Below are 23,605 nucleotides of genomic sequence, written 5' to 3'. Positions count from 1 at the left end.
TGTAACTCTAGGCAAATCATACTTCTATGAACTATAATTTTATCATTTGCAAAGCAAGGAAAGGATTGTCTACCTTGTCTGCTACTACTCGGTAGAACTGTGAAGAATAGAATAATACCCTACATAATGCACCTTGAGCACCAGATTTATACAAATATGAATGAGGACCGACTCAGCAGGCAAGTTCTTTCAACTTTTTGACCCTCAGTTTCCTCATCTGTAAAATAAGAGGTTTGGACCTGATTGTCATTAAGGCCCTGTCCAGCTCTAAATACTGTGGCCCTGTAAACTCTCACTCACTTGAAGACTAATTAGGTAACTTGTGGATTTTCTTCTTTGCATTTCCTCCTTGCCTTTTGAACATTTCTTTGTGCGTTGGGGTACCCAGTGAATAATGGTATGCTACAAGGACGTGATTAAACAGGTTGGTAGAATTTGCACTTTCCTAGTAGCAGAAAAATGTCATGCCTGAGGTATCAAGGGAAAAAATTCAAATAGTTGGAAACTCATTAGAGCCATGCTGTTCTTCCTCACAACATCTGGTCAGAGGTTTTGGTGCAGAAGAACACTAAAATTATTGGCTGACATGAAAGCTGAAGATTTGCATTTTCTGTGAAATCTGGCAGCATGTTGGCTAAAGATCTGGCTTCAAAGTCAAGAATACCTGGGTTCAAATTTGACTTCAGAACCATACCGACTATATGACCCTGGGCAAGTCTTCTAACACATGAGTGCTCTAAGCCACTCTCTAAGACTGTAAGTTTCAGAAAAAGTGTATACCTGCATTGGTAGAGGGAATGTCCACACCTAAGAGTTCCCTAGACCAGTGAAATCATAAGTGTAGGTACTATCCCTATCCTTTTGAAATCCCATACTGGCCTCATTAGTGTAGATTATCAAGCATTGATTGTATTCTTAATCATTCAATTCGCTCACACTAGAACTGTGTATTACATCTTCCACGGAGGTTAGAAGAAAATGTATAACTATGTAGGACAAATTCTGCCCTCAGTTACACACTTAATGACTTTAATTCACAAGTTTCCAGGCACATATCTGAGGGCAGAATTCACTGCATAGCCAATATTGATTCCCCTCAAACGGGTCACAGCGTATAGTATTTCCATAAAATGAATTTAGCATAGAAAATTGAGCTCTAAAGCATTTCTTCTACTCTGTAATTTCTCTTTTAGAATACATTTCTATCAGCTTCAAGAATTCCTTTCCCTGCTGCAGCTCACCATCTTATCTTCTCATCTTTCCATTCAGTATTTCTTACCTCAGCCAAAGGTCAAACTGGATGTTTAGAAATAACTGAATTCCCAGTAGCATTTTCTTATACCTCTCAGACTTAATCAGAATCCAGATCCGCACTCCAGAAACCTTCTTCTCTGTCCTTTTGTTTCCAAATCCTTCATGCCCTTGGTTTCTCTTATATTTTTGCCCTGAAAACATTTTCTATGGCATCACTCTCCTCCCTTCCTATTATAATAGATTTTTAACAACAATGGTATTAGAACTGGGAGTCAAACTAGCCAGTCAGGGTCTGGCAGGCCTACTAGGTCTTTGTTGTAGTTGTTGTAGTTAATCCTTTGTTCTCAGAGAGGACTAATGACATCAGGAGGGTGATGTCTTGACTTGCAAATGAATTGGATTTAAGTGAGGCAGAACTATGCAAAGTCAGCCTCACTCTCTCCTCCAGAGTCATTAGAGTCCAGTGGCAAGACATAGGTCAGAATGACTGGAGATGACCCCAGATGCAATGGGAGGCCTTAACCTTTTGAAGCTAAGATCTTTCTCAGGTCCCAGTTTGTCTGGGGCAATATCCATTCGGTAATTAAAGGCTAGGTAAGAATTGAGGCAAAAGATAAACTAGTTTGCCTTCACAAAAGAATCAGCCTGGGAGGGAGAAGACTCTCAGAGTTTCTCCCTACTAGGTCAAAGTAGGCAGAAAAGCACTTCACTTTGTCTCATTTCAACTTCAGGAAACAAGATGGCTCTTCCAGGTTAAGCTCATCATCGTGCTACTGACTCAAGCCTTGACTAACACCACCTCCTTCAACATAAACAGAATATATACAAGCTGAACACATGGTCATTTGGAAAGGGTTTGGAAGTTTGGAAAGGTTTGGAAGTCAGTAACAACTGGAGAAAAGCTTCATGTAGAAAGGGACACCTGAGATGAGTTTTGAAAGAAACCGGGGGGTCTGAGAAGCAAAGGTGAGGAGGAAGTACATTCCAGTCATTGCATTTGTCCTTTGTTTTCAAAGAAGACCGTGGCATCAGGGAAATGATGACATGACTTGAAGTTGACTCTGATTTGAGTGAGGGAGGGCTGTGTAAGGTTACCAGCCTTACTTTCTCCTCCAGAGCCATCTGGATCCAATGACCAGATACTCATCAAGATGACTGGAGATGGCCCAGGATGCAATCAGAGACCCTAGCCCTTTTAGGCTAAGGCCTTTGCAGGTACTGACTTAGAGTGAGGTAATGCCCAGTCAGTGAATAGGCCTCTTTAAGAAGTGAGTCAAGGGATGGCCCCTTTAATTATAAAAAAAGAAAAAAAAATCAATTCTAATCAATGATGATATCCAGTACAAGGTCACAGAGATGGGAGATAGGGTCTCATCAAGTGTACATTAAGTAACCCACTATAACTTGACCATACAGTACATGGAAGGGAATAATGTATAGAAAAAAATGATAGCATACAAAAGGACCAGGTTGTGTCGAGAGATTTAATTGCTAAATGGTAGACTTTGTCTGTGATCTTAGAGGAAATATCGAGCCATTCATTGAAAGTTAGAATATAATTGGCTAGATTCCAAGTATGTATAATAGCTGCAAAGGCATCCTGGACTTTTCTCCATAAAGACCACACTGGTGCTTGCCAAGAAATGCCTTCTAGAACTTACTCTCCTTAGGTAAATAAATCTTAAAATACAACCACACCAAGGTACTTTGACAGTGGCATTTTACAAAATGACTAACTCAGAATAACCAAGTATTTATTTGGGTAAGGTGATAATAATGCATATGAAGATGGTTCAGTTGGCTCCTGTGCTTGTTTTTCAAGGAGCATTTTTTCTACTCTAATGCCTCATCAGGGCAGAGAGGAAACCGTGAGTTCTTGAAGACTATGAAAATGGCATACAGCAACTAGCAGGTTCAATCTACCAAGTTTAAGAAGCTTCACATATGGTCCCAGCACAAACTGTGTCTACTGTCTGAGTACCATCCTGGTTAAGAAATTGAACGGGTTCATTACCTGAAGACTGGCCAAAAACAATGAATCCTTTGCCTCGTAAAATAAGATAAACATTTAAAACAGCCATGAGGCCTTTGTGGTCTTTCCTACTCAAGCAGTGACAGTGGGGGAGAACAGAAGATGCTAGGATCCACAATTTTGAGAGCACCCATGGACGTTAATTTAATTTTTGGTATTCTGATATCTTTATACAATAGCCAAAGAATTAAAATACTACTGGAAGAACTGAATCACGTCCATATTGACTGTCTTGCTATAGAATAAACTGAAGGAAATAAACCAGCTAAATAGAAGGATGATGCACGGATTCTCCTCTGAAAGTAAAGGAGTTGGAGGAATTGGTTTCATTGTGTGGCCAAGGGCACCCAACAAAGCATTATTTCAACCAATCCTTCTATAGCACAACCTTCTAACCTTCCTGTTCATCCTCTTTTGGACACAATACCTTCTCTATGCCCTTCCTAAATTGTGAAGCCCAGAGTTCAATAGAATACTATGAATGCGGTTTGTACAGGGCAGAGCATAAGAAAACGATCATCTCCCTCAGGCTGGAGGACTTTTTTTCTAAGTTTCCTTTCATTCTAACTTGAATTACTTCCAAGATTGTTCCCTTTCTTTGAGATCTATTATTTAGCTTTGTGATCTTACCAATGTAACTCTTGCTTGATTTCTTTAAATATGTCATTAATCCACTTGAGGGTAGCCTTGGAAAGGTCTTCTTTGATTTCTATTTTATCTGTTTTGCTTCTGGAACTTTAGCTGATTCACTTGCTCCAAGATTTTTTTTAATTTATATCTATATTTCTCATTTTCAGTTTTGGTTTGTTTCTATTTTCTTATGTGTATATGGGGGTTTGAGGTGGGGAGGGTATTGGTCATTTTTTTCTTTTCACTGATTTTGTTCAAGGGATATGTGAGGATCTGGCTCCCATTGATTGTCTTACTTTACCATCTTGACTAGAAAGTTTGGTGTCTCCTAGTCGACAAGGGAAAAATAATAAAGACAATACATAGCCCAGATAATGACATGGATGGACAGCCCATTGAGTTAGCCCATCAATATCTGTGATTCCTGGGATAGGTACTGCCGATGGACAGTGAGCTGCATCCAGTACTGAATAGAAGGAAGAGAACAGGCTGGGTCAGATTTGGTAAGTTGTGCCTTGCTTTTAATGATCCCCAACTTCTCCCTGATGCCAAAGCCCATCCAGTATCTTCTTGGTGATACTCTATGATTATGAATCCTGAAATACCATGATCACAGTGGGGTAATATATGTAAGTAGACTGCAGTATAATCTTACCAATGGTGACTTACCAACAAGAAGCAGCATAAGTGATATCATCAGGCACTTCTACATCCAGAGAAGAAGGTCAGTGATTTAACCTCAGGGAGGAATGGGTAGCCAAGGCATTACACTAATATTCACAAAATATTCAAAGACTCAGAAGGAAGCCTCCGTTATATTAACCATCTTCCATGGACAATTTTTGGAAGGATATGAACAAAAATTTCACAGGATAACAAAGCATGGATGGGTTGTGTTTTCACCAGTGGGGGAAGTGCCCATACCAATGAGATTACCGATCTATCAAAGACATCAAAAGTGGCATAGCAGGTAGAATGCTTTCAGATCTCAGATTCTTACTAGCTGTATGGCCCCAAGCAAATCATTTTACTTCACTGGCCTCAGTTTCCTCATCTGTAAAATGAGGGGGCTGAACTTAAACACCTCAAAATCTCTTACGGCTCCCCACCAGATCCCTCCAAAAACCTATAAAAATGGCTCTAAACAAATTCTAGAACTGCAGAACCCACAAAATAGCAGAGGGAAGCAGGGATCCAGCCCAGGACAGCCTGGATGGTCACTGGATGAGGTCTATCATGCACGGAGCGGAGTGGAGTGGAGTGGAGTTCAGCCTGGCAGCGGCAGGACCAACCAGACAGGGAGCCAGGCGGAACAGGCCCTAGCGCCCTGAATATATATGTATATATATATACATATATACATATATATATGTATATGTATATATATATATATATATGGACAGAGGGCACAGGCTGAGTCAAATATGAAGGGATGATATCTAAAAAAATAAAATCAAATTAAGGGATAAGAAAGGAATATATTGAGAAAGGGAGAAAGGGAGAGATAGAATAGGGTAAATTAACTCACATAAAAGTGGCAAGAAAAAGTGGTTCTCTAGGAAGGGAAGAGGGGGCAAGTGAGGAGGAATGAGTAAATCTTGCTCTCATCAGATTTGACCTGAGGAGGGAATACCATACACACTCAATTGGGTATCTTACCCCATAGGAAAGAAGGAGGAAGAAGATAAAAAAGGGGTGACAATAGAAGGGAGGACAGATGGGGAGGAGTCTAGGATACATGGCTGATTAGATTATGCATCCTAGAACATCCCATCCTCGTCGCCAAATGTATTAGGAGGGCAGAGTTTATAATTTCAAAGAGGATCATATATATGTCTGAAAGGTTCAAAACTGCAAGATATAAGGAATCTTCAAAGTAGGAGGCAGAAGAATCAAAGCATATATTTAGGCTCCACAGTAACCAACCCACAAACCAGCATCCCCATTTTGATATTTTGATCAAAAGTTTCCAGGCCCAATAAGTCTGCCTCACAGGAGTAACCAGGAGGTCACAGAGAAGCATGATGGTATAAAACAAAATCATATACATGCTTCCCCTCCCACTGGCCTCAAGCCCTTGTTCAGCACTCCTCAATCCTCATGTAGGTCAGCTCTGCTACCAGCAGCTCCTGCTTCAGCTTCGGCTGTAGCTGTAGCAGCCTCTGGCTCCAACGGAAGCTATTTTTAACCATCCAGCTCCTGGGTGGGGGGGTAAGGTACGCCAGGAAAGCACAGGTTCTTTCGATCTGCTTAAGCAAGGTGAAGGGGTTGACCGGGAAAGCACAGGTTCTCTCGATCTGCTTAAGCAAGGGAAGCAAGGTGAAGGGGCCGACAAGCTCACTCCAATCCAACATACAAACAGCATTCAGTTAGTTCAGGAGAAAAGGCCAAACTATTCAAGGGCACTTGTTGACTAAGTGCTAAGGAGCCCATTTTTGGTTACCAACACAAGGAGGTAATCAAAAACAAACACTTTTGAAAAGGGACAGGGTCAAGGGAGAAAATTCAATAAAGGGGGATAGGTTAGGAAGGAGCAAAACATAGTTAATCTTTCACAACATGAGTATTGTGGAAGGGTTTTACATAATGATACGCATGTGGCCTATGTTGAATTGCTCACCTTCTTAGGGAGGCTGGGCAAGGAGGGAAGAGGGGAGACAATTTGGAACTCAGAGTTTTAAAAACAGATGTTCAAAAACAACAAAAAAAAGTTTTTTCATGCAACTAGGAAATAAGATACACAGGCAATGGGGCATAGAAATTTATCTTGCCCTACAAGAGAAGAAGGGAAAGGGGGATGGGAGGGGAGTGGGGCGACGGATGGGAGGGCTGACTAGGGAATGGGGCAACCAGAGTATATTCCATCTTGGAGTGGGTGGGAGGGTAGAAATGGGGAGAAAATTTGTAATTCAAACTTGTGAAAATCAATGCTGAAAACTAAATATATTAAATAAATTAAATTTAAAAAAAGATTAAAAAAATCTCTTATAGCTCAAAAGCTGATTCACTTGCTCCAAGATTTTTTTATATATATCTACATTTCTCATTTTCAGTTTTGGTTTGTTTCTATTTTCTTGTGTATATATGGGGGTTTGAGGTGGGGAGGGTATTGTGTTATGAAAGTATTGCCCCAGAAGTAGCTGCAAAATTGTGCTGTTCTAGTCACATGTTCTTACTCTGACCTATGAGTGACCCACATGATGCGCATTTATGAACTGGCTGATTAAGAATAAGGGTGAACTCTGTTGCCATGGAACTAAGTAAATGCTAACTGGAATATATGGGGATCACACTATTCCCTTAACCTTATTAACATCATTCTTGAAGCTGTTTAGCTAACCATCTCTTCTGGGAAGAAGGCAAAGGGGCATTTATTTCTTGGCTTATCTCTTTAACCCATGGCTTGTTACCAAAGTTCTGAGCTTGCATGGACTAGTTTGAAACTGGGAGCCTTCTCAGCGATTATTTCTTTGGCTCATGCCCCACCCAGAGTTTCCCCTAGGAACATCAGAATTTTACTTTTTCCCCAAGGGACCTTCAGCTCCCATGTGATCATCCAGCTTCCAAGGCATGGAACATTAAACAACTGTCTTTCACCAGATGAAGAATACAGAAAGGGCTCATAGCCCACCTCAGAGACAATCAAGAAAGGTTTCCCTTACAGTGAGTCCTACTTCCCCTAGGCCACTACACAGTGAAAGGCACCAGCTTGATCCTAGGTGGTATAGCCCATTCTAAGTGTTCTCTGATTTTGGTCCCTCAACTGGTCCTTGACCCAGGGTTACTTGCCACACACATTGTTCTCCTTACTTTGACACATTATCCCTCTGACTGCTACTTCTCTGTCCACAGAGCTTCTTTCTCTCTGGCTAATGAAATCACAGCTCCATCAAAGGTAACATAGTGGGTAGAACGTCATCACTTCAAGTCAGATCTTAGTATAAACTTCTCCCGTGTTTATATCAAAGCCCTGTCACTATATTGCCTTGCTGCAATCCTTTGGTTGCTCCTGGACCTCCACCACTTCTATTTCTGTAATCAAAGGAAGGTAGAGGGAAGGGAACAAGCATTTATTAAGCACCTACTATAGGAGGGACACTGTGCTCTTTACAAATATCTCCTTTGATTCTCACAACAACCTTTAGAAGTAGGTATTATTATTATTTCCATTTTCAGTGGAGGAAAGTGAGTCAGGCAGAGGATAAATGGCTTGCCCAGAGTCACAAAGATGGAGGAGGAGAAAAAGGAGGAGGAAGAGAAGGAGGAAAAAGAGAAGAAGGAGGAGGAGGAGGAGGAGGAGGAGGAGAAGCAGCTAACATTTACATAGCATCTACTACGTTCCAGACACTGTGCTAAGTGTTCTACAATTATCTCATTTGATCCTTACAACAACCCTGTGAGGTCAATGTAGCTATTATTCCCATTTACATTTGCAGAAACTGAGACAAACAGAACCCAAGTGACTTGCCCAGGGTCACAAATCTAGTAAATGTTTGAGGTCACATTTGAACTCAGGTCTTCCTGACTGTGAACCCTACACTATATATACACTATGGTTCCACCTAGCTACCGCCACATCCATTTCCTACTGCTTCTACTGCCAACATCTATTTCTTACTACTTCTTGAAGAAATATTATAGCTCATTTGGAATGAAACAATCTGAGCCAACATGCTTTTGAGCTAGGCAATAAATTCACATCACTGCATGATGTCATTGGTCTTCTTCGAAAACAAAGGACAAACAACAACAGATTTCTAGTTTTTCTGTTAGTTAAAGCCCCAACCCTGTCTCGCCAACACACAAAAGAAGCTTCAGAAGAATGAGGAGACTTCTTCATTTACTCATCTCAGTCCACATTCCTCAGCCAAGTGAGGGTGACTAATTCCACTCACCTCTTCCCTTCCTCATGGTGTAAAGTACAGTGTGCCCCGACAGGTCACTGAGTCTTTTAAGGGTTGGAGAAATTTCCACCCCTTTCCATGTACCTTACTCAGTCCAGCCATTTTCAGTTGTGTCTGACTCTTCATGGTACCATTTGGGATTTTCTTGGCAAAGATACTGGAGTGATTTGCCATTTCCTTCTCCAGCTCATTGTACAGATGAGGAAACTGAGGCAAACAGGGTAAAGTGATTTGCCTAGGGTCCCACAGCCAGTAAGTGTTTAAGGCCAGATCTGAACTCAGGAAGATGAGTCTTCCTGACTCTAGGCCCCACTGTGCCATCTAGCACCCCATTCTGTCATAGCACCAGCTCATTAGGCCATGCAAATCACCCTAAGGCTCAAAGGAGACTTAAGAAAGGCCTAGAAACAATCTAGGGAAGGGAGTAAAGGTGGCTACCATTGCAACCTTGCTGCAATGCACTGTTATGGCTCCTAGAGGGTAGAAACCATGTTTTCTTCATCTTTGCATCTCCCATAACAACAAGCACATTACCCTGAACATTGGAGGTAGTCAGGTGCAATGGAGAGACCACTGGATTTGGACTCTGAGGACTCAGAATCCCTGCTCTGCCACTTACTACCTGTGTGACCCCATTCAAGATGCCTTCATCTCTCTGGGCCTCAAGTTTCCTCATCTATGAAATATACACTGAATGAATGAATAAGGGAGTGATGGAATGGCCTATTTCCTAGACACTAAGGAGAGGAAACAGGGTGGTCCAGTGGAAGAAGTCAAGGCTCTAGAGTTGGAAGATCTGGGTTCAAATTCTGCCTCTGATACTTACTTACCTGTGTGATCTTGGGCAAGTCTCTTAACTTCCCCAGGTCTTGATTTCCTCATCTGAATTATGAGAGGGTGGGATGATGACCCTAACCTAGCCACTAAGAATGGATCCATCCTGCCTCAGAGAGGAAGTCAAGCCAAATGACATTCCTTTTCCAAGTTCTATGTCCAATGAGACTTAGCCAGAAGTGCCCTTTTAAGCTATTTCCCATAATCTGGCCACATAACCTATATAAATGATACCTTTCTACTGCTGGGAAAATTATTTGAATTTTTGCAAGCAGTTTAGCCATTTCTTTACAGCATGTCAGCTCTTCATTTGCATTTAAATCAAGGCAGATCTTCGTATCTAAATTAAATGATGGTTTTATGTGGTTGAATGAACAACTTGAACATAAAAGGACACACAGAACTCAAATTTTATTATGTTTTTGTAAGAAGAATAATTAACCTCTGCACATCACAAATCGATTTTGAATGCTAATAGCTTGCATGTTTATGTTTTATATTATATATTTCAGAATCTGAACACCATCGTGTAAATTACATGTAGCACACAATTTGCTTTGGCATCAGGAGGTTAAAACACAGCCAGTGGCACATGGAAATGTATTATTTTTACAGAGTGATGTGGAATGGAGGTCACACCTTAAAAACAAATTTCCTGCAAAACCTCAAAATATCAATTTGCCTTAAGAAAATATCATAAGGACTGATGAGAATTGTAAAGATGTTCACATTTTTACTGGGAAGATGAATCAGGGTGGGTGGGGTAGAATTTCTGTTACTAAAAAAAGGTGAGAGAAAACAAAGGTAGGCAGAAGAGAATGATGCACTCTCATCAGGGAGTTCCAGGAGGTTACTAGTAGCCTGTGAGATAAGGGAGGACCAAATGTCTGAGGGAAAAGAGAGCTGCTTCCTGAGAGAAATCTAAGGAAGATTTCCAGACATTTAGCAGATCAGAATGAGGCAGGGTTAAATTGGTGACCTCATACCAAAATAATGTCTAGGGTAAGCTTCGGTGTTTAAAATATGTTTTAATGCCATCGTTCAGAAAGCACTCATTAAGTGCCTATTATAGTCAGTGAAGTGAAGGTAGGAAGGCCAGAGCCTGCATGTTAGGAAATTACTGATCGCCATCATCACTTCCATTCTGTAAAACTGATATTTCCACTCAGTTGGCATTCCATACAAATGATATCCTGCTGCATTGGACTATGGGTTCAGCTGAGGCAGATTTTTGATAGACAGCGTGAAACCTGACCGAGGATTAGAAAGAAAAAGAAGAATTACTTACAAAAGGGATAGTAGTAGCCCCCCATAACTAGGAATTCTTATGGCTCAGGCAAATCCAATTAATGGGGTAAGGGACAGGGGGAAAAGGGGAACAGTCTAGGAAAACAATCTGCCCCAGACACAGTTGCGCTGTAAGAAAAAGTATCCTGGGGGGGCGGAGCCAAGATGGTGGCTGGTAAGCACGGACTAGAGTGAGCTCCGTACCCGAGTCCCTCCAAAAACCTATAAAAATGGCTCTGAACCAATTCTAGAACGGCAGAACCCACAGAACAGCAGAGGGAAGCAGGGCTCCAGCCCAGGACAGCCCGGATGGTCTCTGGGTGAGCTCTATTCCACACGGAGCTGGGAGCTGGGAGCTGGGAGCTGGGAACGGAGTGGAGCAGAGCCCAGCCTGAGCGGCGTGGACGATCCAGACCGGAAGCCGGGCGGAGGGGGCCCTAGCGCCCTGAATACGTGAGCAGTTACCAGACCCCTCGACCCACAAACACCAAAGACTGCGGAGAAGGTTAGTGGGAAAAGCTGCGGGAGTGGAAGGAGTTCGCGGTTCGGCTTCCAGCCCCGGGGGCAGCGGAGGTGGGGCAGCTACAGCTGTTGTTACTTCCGGCTCCAGGCCCACCTGGTGGGGGGAATTAAGTGGCGGATCACAGCAGGGGTGCACAGCCTGCCGAAGATCTGAGCCCAGTCTGGACTGGGGGTCCTTGGGGAAGGAGGAGTGCGGCTCTGACAGAGCTGGCACCTCCCCCCCAAACGTAGAACATAGAACTCTGTAATCTACAAGCAGTCATACCCCACTGAAAAACTCAAGGGTCAAGTTAGTTGGTTGGGAATATGGCCAGGACGCGAAAACGCGCCCAGATTCAGTCTCAGACTTTGGATTCTTTCTTTGGTGACAAAGAAGACCAAAACATACAGCCTAAAGAAGACAGCAAAGTCATAGAGCCTACAACCAAAGCCTCCAAGAAAAACATGAACTGGCCCCAGACCATAGAAGAACTCAAAAAGGATTTGGAAAAGCAAGTTAGAGAAGTAGAGGAAAAATTGGGAAGAGAAATAAGAAGGATGCGAGAAAACCATGAAAAACAAGTCAATGACTTGCTAAAGGAGACCCAAAAAAATACTGAAAAATACACTGAAGAAAACAACACCTTACAAAATAGACTAACTCAAATGGCAAAAGAGCTCCAAAAAGCCAATGAGGAGAAGAATTCCTTGAAAGGCAGAATTAGCCAAATGGAAAAGGAGGTCCAAAAGACCACTGAAGAAAATACTACTTTAAAAATTAGATTGGAGCAAGTGGAAGCTAGTGACTTTATAAGAAATCAGGATATTATAAAACAGAACCAGAGGAATGAAAAAATGGAAGACAATGTGAAATATCTCCTTGGAAAAACCACTGACCTGGAAAATAGATCCAGGAGAGATAATTTAAAAATTATTGGACTACCTGAAAGCCATGATCAAAAAAAGAGCCTAGATACCATCTTTCAGGAAATTATCAAGGAGAACTGCCCTGATATTCTAGAGCCACAGGGCAAAATAGAAATTGAAAGAATCCATCGATCGCCTCCGCAAATAGATCCCAAAAAGAAATCTCCTAGGAATATTGTTGCCAAATTCCAGAGCTCCCAGATCAAGGAGAAAATACTGCAAGCAGCCAGAAAGAAACAATTTGAGTATTGTGGAAACCCAATCAGAATAACCCAAGACCTGGCAGCTTCTACATTAAGAGATCGAAGGGCTTGGAATGCGATATTCCGGAGGTCAATGGAGCTAGGATTAAAACCTAGAATCACCTACCCAGCAAAACTGAGTATCATGTTCCAAGGCAAAATATGGACTTTCAATAAAATGGAGGACTTTCAAGCTTTCTCAGTGAAAAGACCAGAACTGAATAGAAAATTTGACTTTCAAACACAAGAATCAAGAGAAGCATGAAAAGGTAATCAAGAAACGGAAATTGCAAGGGACTTACTAAAGTTGAACTGTTTTGTTTACATTCCTACATGGAAAGATGATGAGTATGATTCATGAGACCTCAGTATTAGGGTAGTTGAAGGGAATATGCATATATATATATGCATATATATATGTTTATGTATATATATAAGTGAATGTGTATGTATGCATGTATCTATGTGTATATGTATGTATGTGTATGTATGTGTATATATATATATATATATGTAAAAGAAAGAGAGCAGACACAGGGTGAGTTGAGGATGAAGGGAAGATAGCTAAAAGAAATAAAATGAAATTAAGGGATGAGAGAGTAACTTACTGAGAGAGGGAGATAGGGAGAGATAGAATGGGGTGGATTATCTCCCATAAAGGTGGCAAGAGGAAGCAGTTCTAGGAGAGGAGGGGAGTGGGCAGGTGAGGGGGGAATGAGTGAACCTTGCTCTCATCAGATTTGGCCTGAGGGGGAATACCATACATACTCAGTTGGGTATCTTACCCCACAGGAAAGAAGAGGGAGGAAGATAAAAAAAAAAAATAAAAGGCAGGGGGATGATGGAGTGGAGGGCAGATGGGGGTGGAGGTAATCAAAACAAACACTTTGGAAAGGGGACAGGGTCAGGGAAGAAAATTCAATGAAGCGGGATGGGTTGGGAAGGAGCAAGGTGTAGTTAGCCTTTCACAGCATGAATATTGTGGAAGGGTTATACATAATAATACATGTGTGGCCTAGGTTGAATTGCTCAACTTCTTAGGGAGGGTGGGTGGGAAGGGAAGAGGGAAGGGAATTTGGAACTCAAAGTTTTAAAATCAGATGCTCAAAAACAAAAAAACTTTTTGTATGCAACTAAAAAATAAGATACACAGGCAATGGGGCGTAGAGATTTATCTTGCCCTACAGGAAGGGAAGGGAAAAGGGGATGAGAGGGGAGGGGGGTGATAGAGGGGAGGGCTGACTGGGGAACAGGGCAACCAGAATATACGCCATCTTGGAGTGGGGGGGGAGGGCAGAAATGGGGAGAAAATTTGTAATTCGAACTGTTGTGAAAATCAATGCTGAAAACCAAATATGTTAAATAAATAAATTGCATTTAAAAAAAAAAAAAAAAAAGAAAAAGTATCCTGTTTCCCAGAGAGTCCAGACTATGTCCCTATGGAATTACTGCTTGTCCCCAACTCTGCAACCCAGGAAAGAGGCAGAGAGTAGAGGTGGGCCTCCCCGGAAGGAACCATAGTAACAAAATCCTGAAGGTGGCAATTTAGGTGTCTAGTCAAGGGTATGGGAGCCTCCGTAGGGTATGAAAAAACAAAGCTAGAGTATTGTTGAAAGAAGGAAACATCACACACACACACACACACACACACACACACACACATTGACACTCAGGATCAAAGCCCCAGTCACCCTACCCTAGTTATAAATTTGGTATAAACCCAACTGAAAAAGAAACTTTTAACTGGAACAATGGATAGGGGAGAACTAAGAATCAATGGAATGCCATAGAACATAAAAGGTAAAGAAGGCATGAAGGGGGTATAAATTGAGGAAGAATTTCTCTATTGGACTCAGAAGTTTTGGGGCTTTTTTTCAAGGTAGTATATAGTCTGGCAATGAGGGGACAACACTGAGATCTCTTCTCTGAGCAGAATGAAGTGTTTCCTGATGTTTCTGACTGACTTATACCCTTATTTTCCCACTAGATATAGTTGAAAGGGTATTTTATCCTCCCACACCAAGAACGTTGTACAGTTTATAGCAACAAATACAAGAAACATTTATTAGGCAACTACTGTGTTCATGTCTCTATTCCAAGTACTAAGGATAATATGAGTCTAGGTAAGACACAGGTGAGACCTTGACTTCCAGGAGCATACAGCCTTCTCAGGAATTATACACCAGCACAGATGCTATAAGACTCATGGTTCATGAGATCACAGTGAATCTAGAGGTAGAAGGGAACTCAGAAGCACGTTAGTCCAATGTCCTCATTCTTCCAGAGTTACAAAACAGTATGTGAGAGGAGAAGATCGTTGCCAAGGTGAGGAAGGAGAGATGAGAGTGGTGAAGGATCAGGGAAGGCTTCCTGGAGGAGGTGGCATTTGTGTCATTCACAAATTTGATAGGCAAGCCAATTTTGATAATCAGGTTTGATTCATTGCCTGTGATAATAGCTAGTATTTGTGTAGTAGCTATTTATGGCAGCTAGGGGGCACAGAGAACAGAGTGCTGGGCTTGGAATCAGGAAGACTCTTCCTCTAAGTTCAAATTTGAACTCAGATGCTTACAAGCTCTGTGACCCTAGACAAGTCACATAACCCTATTTGCCTCAGTTTCCTTACCTGTAAAAAATGAGCTAGAGAAGGAAATGATAAACCACTTCAGCATCTTTGCCAAGAAAACTCCAAATAGGGTAAATAAAAAGCCAGACATGAATGGACAATATTTATACAGTGCTTTAAGATCGGCAAAACGCTCTATATATGTCATGTTATTTGGTCCTCACAACAAGTCTGGGAGGTAAGTACTATTATTATCCCCATTTTACAGATGAGGAAACTGAGGCTGAGACCGGTTAAGTGACTTGTCCAGGATCACACAGCTAGTAAGTATCTGTAAGGAAGGATTTGAACTCAGACCTTCCTGACTCCAACTCCAACACTCAATATTACTATAAACTTATAAAATTACTATAAACACTGCATTCTCTGAATAACAAAAATCTTTGTGATATAAAAAAACCCAAATACGCTAAAGCATTTGTTCCCTGAAAAGTCTCTGGAGCCACATTCCTTTTTATCAGGATTCCATTTTATTTCTGTTCCATTTCATGTCCGCCCTCCTCAGCTGGGCTCTGAGGGTCCAGTAGACCATGCATTTGGAAGAAGAAAGAATCAGTCAGCTTCAGCAGTTTTACTATTGTCTACAATAACCTAGAAAGCAGGAGCTTAAACTATAGCACACCGAATTCCCAAGGCTTACTGTAGATCATTCCAGATGAAAAGATTTGCTCAGAAGGAAACTCTGATGTATTTTTTTAAGCGACAAATGAATAAGACACTCGAGTATATACAGGGTAAATGGACATTTAGCAAATGTACCTACTTTTCTGAGTGGTGTATTATAAATAAATAAACTTACATACTTGACCCCAACATCTAAATGTGCTCATCTGTTTGACAAGGCATGGGTTACTATTGTGACAGCGAGTCCTCTGTGAAGCCAGCTATGTCATCCACACACATCTAAGTGCAGTGTTAGACAAAAGCAGGGATATACATGAATTCTGGGACTACAGGCCAATAGTTCCTAGTCAATAAATATCTATTAAATGCCTACTGTGTGCCAGGCACTGTGCTAAGCACTGGGGATACAAATGAGAAAAGGAAAGAGTCGCTGCCCTCAAGGAGCTTGCATTCCAAAGAGGGAAGCCGGTACAAAAGCAAGCCGAAAGGGGCAGGGGAGGAGGAAGCTGAAGAACCACCAGAGGGTTTCTGTGATGGGATCAGGACTGAGAAAAGTGGCTGAAATGCTGAAATGAAGCTAGCTGGAAAATTCTGAGCCCTCCAGAGAGGGAAGTGTGGAAAGGGGTCTATGGCTCAGCCCTCCAATCAGAGGGAAGAGGCAAGTGAAGGCGCTGAGATGCTAGATGTCAACACCAAATTGATCTCCATGATGGTGATTTCAGGTGAGGAACTTATCCTGGGGGAGGCATGATTTTCATGGAATCAAAACCAAGCAGAGATGTTGACGGGAATATGTGGTATGAAATATATTTACATTATAGACGTGTACGTCAATGATCGCTGTGCTTAAAGCAGCTACGTGTAAGACAAAAGATGCTTCTTAGACCTGTTGATGTTTATCTATCAATTATAATACTCTCTCCAGTGATAATAGCTAGCATTTATACAGCACTTACTATGTGCCAGGCTAAGTGCTTTTTAATTATTAGCCCATTTGACCCTCAATAATGCTGGGAATCAGGTGCTATTATTATCCCCATTTTACAGATAAAGAAATTGAGGCAAATAGAGGTTAAGTGACTTGCCCAGGGTCACACAGCTAGTAAGCATCTGAGGCTCAATTTGAACTCAGGTCTTCCTGAGGTGGCACAGTAGATAGAGTGCCAGGCCTTGAGTCAGGAAGACTCATCTTCCTAAATTCAGATTGAGCCTCAGATACTTTGTAGCTCTGTGACCTTAGACAAGTCACTTGACCCTGTTTGCCTCTGTTTCCTCATCTGTCAAATGAGCTGGAAAAGGAAGCGGCAAACTACTCTAGTATCTTTGCCAAGAAAACCCCAAATGCAGTCAGAAAGAGTCAGACATCACTGAAAACAACTGAACGACAACCACAGCTTGCCGACATCAGGCCCAATGCTCCATCCACTCTAAGTGTCCACTGAATGTAAGCTCTTTCAGGCTCAGGACTGTTTCATTTTTTCTTTACATACTCAGTGCCTGGCACAGAGGATAGGGCTAGCGACCAGACCTTTGATTTCATTGGCCTATGAGACTCTCAAATGAGGAAATGCCATCGCTCCATGCAAGGCAGCACCTCCTCTTTAAGTTATAATTTAGATTGTTGACTATAGCAATGAAAAGATTAGTGACTGGCATGGCTGGTATGCGTCAGAGGTGGTGCTTGAATTCAGGTCATCCTAGCTTGAAGACTCCATCTCCCTACAATAGGCCATGCTATCTCTCCCTTGGCAGAAAGAAAAAGTTTAAGAAATGTTCGTTGAAAGAATGGAAAGAGTTGGTGGTAATTCCCTCACCCCACACTCTACCCCCAGAAACTTCAAGTGCTTTCATGCTATCTGATTACACTTCTTTTTTGTTCACCTAGTCTAAGACAAGAAGGTATTTCCTTCACCCTTGATTCTCTCAAAATGTCTATGCCCAAATCTGTTACCCTTAAACTACCCTAGCCCTACATTGTCTGTTATCTCCAGGTAGCCTTCAGCTACTTTCCACCCTTAATCCCACTCTCTTGGCTCCTGGAGTCTGATCTCATTCCAGTCCTATCAAGCTCCTCCTTAGACTCCTCCTCAAGACCCTCCCTAAACCCCTCCTCCCATCACCCCAGGACCATCCTAAATCCCTCCCACACCCTTTCTGTACATAAGTCTCATCTTGCCTCCAAGAAGGTGCTCAGATTCAATCTAGTTCAGTGGACTGAATCTGGCCAGCTTGTGAGCATCACAAATGGCGAGATTTCTTAAGACTACCCATTATGGAGAATCTGTAATAAACTTTGTTTTTCTCTTTGGCTGTGAAAAAAAAAAAGAATGAATTTCCTTAATGTTGAAAGAATTCATTTTAAAATGTGTCCTGAGCACATCTATTCTAAATATGTCACTTTTCTACTATCCAATAAGAAGATACTGTGCTCTGCCAATTCAAAACCAGGCTACATTCCTATGACACCCACTGGTGCTTCTAGTTGGATCCCAAACAATTGCTCAAGTCACTACAGCACTCCAGTTTCCAAATCCCTTTCTTTCTTCTTTCTCTCTGCCTCCCTCCTAGTGTTCTACTACTCCCTGTATATTCTGTTTCTCCCTTTTGTTTTTTCTCCCTGCCTATGGCTTAGACCTGCCCACAGCCCTCATGGGCAACTGTCCAGCCCCACTAAGATTTCTTCCCCCAAGCCCTTTGGTATGGGACTTCCTCCTTATTGGTGGAAAGGAATACCCTGCCCTGCATGAGGAGTGGGGTGGGGTTAAGAGTGACAGAGCTTCAGTTCTCAGTCAGTCCCCACTGGGGACTCTATAAGTGGTAGTCCCCCTTTGGGGACTCATCATTCAGGTGCTCCTGGCTCCTCCTACCAAATAGAAGGAGGGAGGAAGGAAGGGAAAAAGGGATGGAAGAAGGGAGGAGGGATGAAGGGAGAAAGGGAGGGAGATAGGAAGGAAGGAAAGAAGGAAGGAAGGGGAGAAGAGAATAAGAGAGAGCTCTCAGTGAATGAGAATCATTAGATTGTAAGCTCCTTGAGGTCATGGACTATCTTTTGACTCTCCCTGTATCTCTAGGACTTAGCGCAGTGCCTGGCACATAGTAGGAGTTTAATAAATGTTTGTTGATTGTATGAATGATTGAGTAGCCTTAATTTTTTAAGTCAAATATGAGACAAGCTTCTCAGCTTAGAAAATGGGGAGAGGTGTAACTATGGAAGGGGTTAGAAAAGCTGCTGTGGTGAGCGGGATAGCTAATTGATCAGGGAAGTATAAAGGGATTCTCTTGCTGTGGTGAGGGCATGATTGAAATTATGTCATCAGGAAGAAGCCATGTCTCAGGGAGAGCCAGAAGATGGAAGGAGTAGGGAAGGAAAAGGTTTAAGATGAAGCAAGCTCGTTTCCTATGGAGCAGGCATTCCAGAGAGCAGACTCAGTGATTCCCAAAATTCCTTCCTGCTCTAAATCAATGGCCCAATGATTCCAAGTCTAATGCTCTTTCCAGTTATATCTGCTTCTACAATGAGAAATTCTTTTCCATTGACCCACTTTAAAGTCACTAGGAGACTCAGCTCATGAATCATGTACCACTGACTAACCCATAATTAGAATAGTATATATAATCTTATAAACAAAATGTCATTTTTTCTGGGGCCAAAAGTCTTTCAGGGGTTTGTAATTAAGACCTTGTCACAATGGTGACCTGGAATGATGTCATAATATGAAGGGGATCACCCTCAAGAGTCAGTGGCAAACTACAAATAATCGGCTCAGATCTCAATTTCAGACTAGTAAGGTGGTGCTGACTCTCAGGCTTAAGGAAGGAGAAAAAAGTCAAATTATTAAACTGTAAACTGGTGCTATCCATATGACATCACTTTTTGGTTACACTTCCAACAATCAGCAAAGCAGGAAGTAGTGCGGGGAGAGGTATTATGATAGTGAGTCCTCTATGTAACCAAATATCATCAGTCTGTCTCTGAGTGGAGTGATGCACCCTGGCATACATCCAGGTGAATTCTTTGACGGCTGCCCAAGGGTAGATCTGCTTAAAACAACACAAAATATTCAAAGGGCTCTGTGATCCAGATTGCAACCCATCCATGCCTGCCTATCCTGTGAGATTCTTGTCCATGTTCTCCTAAAAGTTCCCTGCAGAAGAGGGTCTAACAACATGGCAAAGGCTTCCTTAACGTCTCCCAACATTGCAAGGGTGCTAGTAGAGCAGTCTGGCTGTCCATTGGTTATCCTTTGCCCTCCCCTTGTGACCAACCCATATTCTTTTCCTATCATACATTTCCCTGATGAAATTTTTTATTCCTGCTGTTCTTCAAAGTTGTTTGTTGGTTATGTATTGCAGCTTGACCGTACTTGCCATGACCCTCTAGAGCCCCTGCCCTCTCTGTGATACTCATTTTTAATTCTTAGGAGACTGGTGTATTCTATGTCCTAATACCATGCAACAGCATTGGTAGAAATATTATTAAAAATATGGGCCTTTGCATTCGCGGGAAGTTGGGGGCCATTAAAAGAGCTTTTCAATTTTCTGAAGGCAATCAAGCCCAGGCAATACATCCCAACTGTTGTTTTAAGGCAAGACTTAAAAATAACAGTGGGGAGGTATTTGTAAATGAGAAATGATGTGTCATAAACTTGGTGATATTTCCCATCAATCATAAGGGGAGCTATAGATCTGTACCCCTAATCCAGGCCTTGCCTTCCTTCATAGAGGAAGCATCAACAGCAATGGCCCACCCAGAAAAATATATCCTTGTAGCTGAGAAACAGAACAGCTTAATACAAGGAAGAATGAACACGCACCGTATCTTAATTTCACTTGACACATGAAGATCACGTGATTTAGAAATCTAAAAGTCCTTAAAAGTCAAGTACAGCACCCTCGTTTTCCAGATGAGAAAACTGAAAGCCAGAAAGATTCTTTGGATTGTCCAGTGTCACAGGGGAAATCTCCCCCAGTAGACTGTGAACTTCTTGAGGTCAGGGACTGTCTTTTGCCCGTTTTCATTTCCAACCCTTAGTGAAGTGCATAGTACATATTACTTCACTGGTACGTAGTAGGTGCTCAGTAAGTATTTATTAACTGCCTGAAATAGGGAGGCAGTTAGGTGGTAGAGGGGATAGAGCATGAGGCTTGCTGTCAGAAGATGTGAGTTTGAATACTACCTTAGTCACTTACTAAATGAACCACTCAACCTCTCAGTTTCCTCATTTGTAAAACGGGGATGGAGTGAAATAACATGTAAAATGCTTTGTAAACTTTGAATAAATAAATGCTTAATGGTGATGGTGGTGCTGGTGGTGGTAGTAGTAGCAGTGGCAGCAGAAGGGGCACTAGCAGCAGTAGTACTAACAGGTTTAAGTTTAAGCCCTGATCCTCTAACATCAACTCAAGTGCTCTCTCTCTCTCTCTCTCTCTCTCTCTCTCTCTCTCTCTCTCTCACACACACACACACACACACACACACACACACACACACACACACGTACCACTGAATGCATCTAGTGTACTTTCTGTTACATCTTGCTGCTTGGATTATGTAACAAAAATTAATATCCTTGTTCATGCCTTTAGTTGCAAAAATACAACAGCTTTTAAACTTTTCCTGGTAGTATCCTGAAAGGCCACAAGATGGTGATATTGCTCCATGAAGTTCAATTCAATTCAGCAAACATTCATGAAGCATTGACTGTGTGTAAGATCCTGTGCTAGGTAGGTGCTAAGCACACCAAAACAAGACCATCCCTCTCAGGGTGCTTACGTTCAATGAGGTAGAATACATGTATGACACGTACCCAGATGTTGTTGTTCAATTGTTCAATCATGTCCAATTCTTTGTGACCCCATGGACCTTAGCACACCAGTCCCTTCTATCCTTTTGTATCTCCCAAAATCTGTCCAAGCTCATATTTGTTGCTTCCACGTTAGCATCTATCTCTGCCATCCACTTCTCCTTTTGCCTACATTCTTTCCCAATATCAGGATCTTTTCCAGAGAGTCCCATCTTCTCATTATGTGGTCAGAGTATTTAAACTTCAGTGTCAGCATTTGAGCTTCCAGTGAATAGTCTGCATCAGTTTCTTTAAGTACTGGCTGATTTGATCTCCTTGCTGTCCAAAGGACTCTCAAAATTCTTCTCCAGCACCGCAATTTGAAAATACTGTTTCTGTGGTGCTCAACTTTCTTTATATTTCAAATCTAACAGACATACATTACTGTACAGATTTGCCATAGCTTGCCTTCCAATATGGAACTTTCACTTTCATGTCTGCAGTCACCATCTGCAGTGAACTTTGAGCCCAAGAACATAAAATCTGACACTCCTTCCATTTCTTCTCCCTCTATTTGCCAGGAGGTACTGGTAGCAGTTACTGTGATCTTAGTTTAACTAATGTTAAGCTTCAAGCCAGCTTTTGCACTCTTCTCTTTCATCCTCATCAAGAGGCTTCTTTATTCTTCTTCACTTTCTGCCATCAAAGTGGCATCTTCCATGAAACTGGGATTGTTGATATTTCTCCCACCAACCTTAATTCCAGCTTTTGATTCATCCAGCCTGGCATTTCATATGATGTACTCCACATATAAGTTAAATAAACAAGGTGTCATTATAGAGCCTTGTTGCACTTCTTCTCCTGTCTTAAACCAATCATTTGTTCCATGTTCAATTCTAACTGTTGCTTCTTGGTCCGCATACAGGTTCCTCAGGAGACAAGTAAGATGATCTGGTGCTCCAATCTCTAGGAGGACTTGCCACATTTTGTTGTGTAACACATAGTCAAAAGCTTTAGTGTAGTCAGTGAAGCAGATGTTTTTTCTGGACTCCCTTGCTTTCTTCATAATCCACGAAATGCCAGCAATTTGGTCTCTAGTTCCTCTGCTTCTTCAAAAACAACGCTGTACTTCTGGAAATTCTTGGTTTACATATTGCTGAAGCGTCATTTGCAGAATTTTGAGCATAATCTTGCTGGCATGGGAGATAAGCACAATTATTTAGTAATTTGAACATTCTTTGGCATTGCCCTTCTTTAAGATTGGGATATAAACTGTTTTTTTCCAATCCAATGGCTACTGTTGAGTTTTCCAAATTTGCTGGCATATTGAGGGCAACACTTTAAGAGCTTCATTATTTTAGGATTTTAAATAGTTCAGCTGGAATTCTGTACCTCCACTAGGCTTATTGTTAGCAGTGCTTCCTAAGGCCCACTTGACTTCATTCTCTGGGATGTCTGGCTCTAGATCAGTAACCACACCATTATGGTTATGGTGATGTGAAGAACTTCTGTATATTCTTTCCACCTCTTCTTAATCTCTTCTATATCTATTAAGTCCTTACCATTTTTGTCATTTATCATGCCCATTTTTGCATAAAACATTCCCTTGATATCTCTAATTTTCCTGAAGAGATCTCTTGTCTTTCCCATTCTATTGTGTTTCTTTGTACTATTTATTTAAGAAAACCTTCATATCTCTCCCTGCTGTTCTCTGGAATTCTTTATTTATTTATTTATTTTAGACTCAAGGGCTGGAACACAAATATAGAATGGAGAAAAGAAACAAAACAAATCTTAAACTTAAATATTGCAACTTAAATGCAAAGTAGGAAAGAAAAAAAGCATGCCGTGTGCATAGCAGAACATGAGAGGATTCAAAATATATAACAATAAATTTGCATTTCAAGAAAGCCTGTACGATAAATAATACACATTGTGTTGAGAATTGTCCATCTTTTCTT

At 41.6% G+C, this 23,605-nt stretch overlaps 1 pseudogene; it reads right to left on the bottom strand.

Annotated features, from left to right (window-relative positions):
• LOC118851089 overlaps positions 1-23,294 on the bottom strand; it is a 144,219-nt pseudogene extending 120,925 nt beyond the window's left edge.
• Positions 23,295-23,605: the final 311 nt, after the last annotated feature.

The sequence above is a fragment of the Trichosurus vulpecula genome, chromosome 5 (genome assembly GCF_011100635.1).
Source record: "Trichosurus vulpecula isolate mTriVul1 chromosome 5, mTriVul1.pri, whole genome shotgun sequence".
Classification (NCBI taxonomy): Eukaryota; Metazoa; Chordata; class Mammalia; order Diprotodontia; family Phalangeridae; genus Trichosurus; species Trichosurus vulpecula.
This window is presented reverse-complemented; position numbering and strand designations above follow the sequence as displayed.